Genomic DNA, 4,546 nt, shown 5'->3' with positions numbered 1-4,546 from the left:
TCCCTTTTGCCCTCCCCCACCCATCCGGGCCCACACACTCCTACCTTGTTTAGAAGCATATATACTTAATAGAACAGCAGATATTACCTGTTTGGTAGGATTTTCAATTATTTTTATTTTTACATATAATTTAAGTAAACAGCAACAACAACAAAAAGGCCGTCTCAGTTTGGGCTTAAAACGCACTACAGGAAAACTCAGCATAATTTAAAAATAATAATAATCTAGTCTGTTGTGGTGACAACACCAGGGGCCTTTTCTTTGCTCATCCAGCCTGACCTTGTCATTCAGATGGGCTCCTTTTCCAATTTTCACTTCTTTAGGTGCAAATGCAGCTGAGCAAAGAGGAAATGAAGGTCTAGAGGAGAAGTCCTGTAGATGAGCAGAGAAGCCCTAAGCATCACTGCAGGAGAGGGAGTTTGCCCCAAGGCTGCCTCACGTCAGGGCATCCTCACAGGCCTAATGCTATGTAAAGAAGCAGCAGCACCACTGAGCTGATACACAATGTTGTTGACGGGAGAGACCTGGTTCCTCTTGCTGATGCATGTAAAGAATTACATATCAGCAAATCTAGTAGTGTGTAATCAGTTTATTAGTGGTCCATTCCCATGGAAAAAAACAGGACTGAGTAGAATAGGGGGTGAAAGGCAAAATTTCAGGGCAAAGTAGGGCAACAAAAGCAAGAGCAGCTGAAGACCAGGGTGGCAAGCCCCTGGGCAGCCTGAGGCTGGGTGCCCAGAAGCCCTGTTGCCCGAGAGCCAAGAGCACCCCAAGCCCGAGAAAGAGAGGGAGAGAGGGAGATGTGGGGGGAGAGTGTCCTTTGTTTGGAGGACTTATACAGTTGGTGGGATGGGAGGAAAAAAAGTTACAAATTGATTAACAGGTAAATGCAGTGCCAGTTTTCCCGGGGGAATATGACTACCCACACTTAGGTATGTGTCAGGGTCTGTTAGCCCCAATCCTTATCTTGCTCGAGACCCCATTTTTCCACCTTCTTGTAAAACAAATATGTGACAGGAGGCAGTTAATTAAAATTGGGGCACTTTCCAAAGTGATTTATGGGCTCTCTCTGTAAGCATCAGGGACTCCCTCGTAAAACAGATAGTGACCAGAGGTAGGCAATTAACCAAAGTTGTTTTGTGGGCTCTTTTTGTGGGCACCAGGGACACTCTCCCACATTCAGGTCTTGGGATGAAAGCAGTTTCAAGGCTTTCTTTCCCAGATAGTGGAAATGTTACATAGAATTTCAAAGACTTCCCTTGTTTCTTGCTAACATAGTGTGTCTTGTGATGTTGGAACACCTGGCAATATTATCAGACCAGGCTCAGGACTGCTGAGTTAGCATGTGAGACTTGTTTCTTTCCTCCTCCCTGCCTTGGTTTACTATTTATTCTACCTAATTGGTAAAAGTTGTTTCCTGGCAACCAGGGTGCTAAATCCTGCCCAGTAACAGTATTGCAGTCTCAGAGTTCTTCCTATGCTGTCTCCTGCCTCAACATGGTGCTTCATCATTCACCTGGAACAATACTGAGTTTCTTAACAACCTTTCTGTACTCACGGCCATTCTGTTTTAAATTCAGGTATTTGCACTAAGTTTCCTTCTTCACCACACCCCAACCTTGGGACTCCTCTTGTCATTGACTTGGAGCCAACGACTATAAGTTTATAGACATGCATATGGACCCAACGCACAAACCCAGAGACCCCAAAGAAACACCCAAAGGGACCCCACATCCGAGATCCATAGCCAAATAGATTCAAACCCAGGCCACAGACCTCAAAGACAGGACCCAGATCCATAACCAAGATGCCACAGCCAGACTCCAGAGTTGGAGCTGGACAATGAACCCTAGTTGCTAGATGCCAGACAGAGAAGCTGAACCACACTAGTCAGGGCTGAAAATATTCTTAATACCATTTCTAGAAATGACCTTGGATCCAATACTTAGATATAAAATTCATTATGTAACTGGCAAAGACACCGGCGTTCAGGCTGCCTGTCACTACCAAACCCAAAAGCAATGACAGCGATTGAATCTTTTATGGGCACTTTATTCAGATGGCTGGCAATCTGAGAAGATGGTGGGTTCATACCCTAACAAACCATCTTGTCTTTTCTTCTTTAGGCCCGACCTTTTATAAAGGGGGGGGGGGCGGTGTGAATAAACAAGGTGTGGTAAGAGCTTTGAAATTCAGGGAGGATTAGGTGAGCAAAGCTGCAGCACCCCTGTTCTGGGCAGTTAGCTGTTCCCAGGGAGTGGTGGTCATCTGTTCTTCTTGGAACAAAAGTTCAGATGTCTCCAGGCAGTAATCTTCTATCAGTACCCCAGGAGGCAGGCTGTTTTCCCAGGAGCCACAATGGGCCTTATCTGCAGTTTCTGAAACGAAAGCTTTAACATAAACATTACTTGCTGGACTTAAAACTTTTTCCTTAAGCTAAAATTTTCCAAGTCTTGAGTCTCCTATCAATTGTTTTGATAATAAATGGTTTTCATCTCTCAAATAAACAGTAACTGTGTGACACAGTATATTTTGCACTGTGGAGATGTTCCTGCTGGTCTAGGGTTTGGGATGCAAATTGGACACTTTGGGTGGTCAAGGTGCTATTCGGATAAAGAAGGCAGCATGCACCACTGGATTTAACGAGGATGTGAAGAATTTTTGTCGAGTCATTTTTAAATGCATACATATCTAACCAACTACTTCCCATCCATTCTCTTATCTACAAAAAATATTTATAGATAGGTTTTGTTTTGTTTGTTTGTTTGCTTGCTTGTTTGTTTTTTGGAGGAGTTGGTTTTCTTGGTGGAGGATGTGGGCATAGGTTTCTTTAAATAAAGGAGAAAACAAATGGCACAACATTCCAAATGACAGGAAGGAAAAGCAAGTTTTCCCCTCCATGTTGCCCAGTGACTAGTCCCTGTATCTCCTCTCAGCACACCCTCTGCCTGGGTTTTTTTTTTTCTTTTTTTTTAAACATAATTTGTATTGCAGGATACTTTTCTCACATAATAACATTATTTGGAAGTTATTCTCTGTTAAAACCAATTAGAACCACCTTACTAGGTTTTATTTCTTTAATGAAATGTCATATATTCTCACCCATTTTTAATGTTCTATAATATTTCATGGTGTGAGCAAACCATAATTAACAATTCTCTTCTACTGAAAACTTTAAATTATATCTGTTATTATATGTGTTGCATAAAGTATATTAAACATACTTTATTTCATACACAGGGAGGCATAACTGTAGAAAATTTTTATGCTTTTCTTTTAATTTCATTTATTAATTTGAGAGAGAGAGAGAGAGTTGTTCCACTCTTGTATTTATTCATGAGTTGCTTCTTGTATGTGCCCTGGCTGGAGAATGAACTGACCACCTTGGCATATAAGCAGAACACTGTAACCAACTGAGCTACCAGGTCAGAGCTAGTAGGGGAAATTTTTGAAAAGTGGGATTTCTGGATCACAAGGTATGAGGATGTGATTTCTGGATGGCTATTCTCAAAATGATCACTGGAGAGTCTGCACCCAAAGGACCCTTCCCTGAGTCTTTCAGAGCAAGGACACTGCACCTGCTTGCTCATCAGCCTCAGACATGTCAGATGTCCTCTGGATCCCCATACAGGCCACCAAATTATGTTGACCTTAAAAATATAGCAGTCAGTTATTTTACCAGCACATAAGGGGTTTATTCAGAAACAGTAAAAAATTGCAATTTAGGACAAGCAAGCGATAGCAAAAATCATAGGCAAGCTCCACTAGTAAAGGAGAGGAACATATTTTACAGGCAGAAAGGAAGAAGTTGTGAGGGGTCACTTCAAATGAAAGTGCATTACAGAAAAGCGTCAGTTCAGGGTGAGGAGAGTTTCTCTCTGGCTGAGGTGCTGGGGACTCGGTTTCTCCTGGGAGCACACAGTACCATCTTCATGTCGGGGCCTGTGACAGATAATTTTTCCTATAACTGACCCTGGGTGGTGCTATGTGACAGCATCCCCACTCACCCCCAGCTCCACTTTAGTGTGGTTTCCCTTTACGCAGTTTCACAGTAATAATTACAGTTAGTTGGCTCATTTCAGGTCCATGGAAATCCAGTTATATTTACGTGCTCAAAACGAGGTAAGGACCAGAAACACTCTTCCCATTTTATCCCGTGAAAACCAGTAGAAGCTACACTGACCCTGCTCTCTGGACCCCTGTCCTCAGATTTGAGGTGTTATTTTCACACAAAATACCTGTAGGTTTTCTCAGTATTTTTAAATTTATTTAGTTTTCTTTGATCTTGTCTTCCTATTTCTAAAATGTTTTTACATCTGAATTAAACATACCTATTACCATAACACCACTTCTTTGAGATGTGAAATTCTCCCAGAGTGTTTTCCAGTACACTTATTATGTCATTTGTTGTGTTTAAATATTTGAGCCCTCTGGGACTTCTTTTGTGTCTGTGAATTGCATGGTCAGAATTTACTGACAACAGTTTCCCGGAATGCAGTGCAGTCTTGACCGCGCCCTCGCTGGCTATGCAGCTCTTCTTGAAAGT

This window comes from Phyllostomus discolor, assembly GCF_004126475.2.
Source record: "Phyllostomus discolor isolate MPI-MPIP mPhyDis1 chromosome 15 unlocalized genomic scaffold, mPhyDis1.pri.v3 mPhyDis1_scaffold_1, whole genome shotgun sequence".
In the NCBI taxonomy this organism is placed as follows: domain Eukaryota; kingdom Metazoa; phylum Chordata; class Mammalia; order Chiroptera; family Phyllostomidae; genus Phyllostomus; species Phyllostomus discolor.
The sequence above is the reverse complement of the archived record's forward strand: the minus strand, read 5'-3'. Positions refer to the sequence as shown.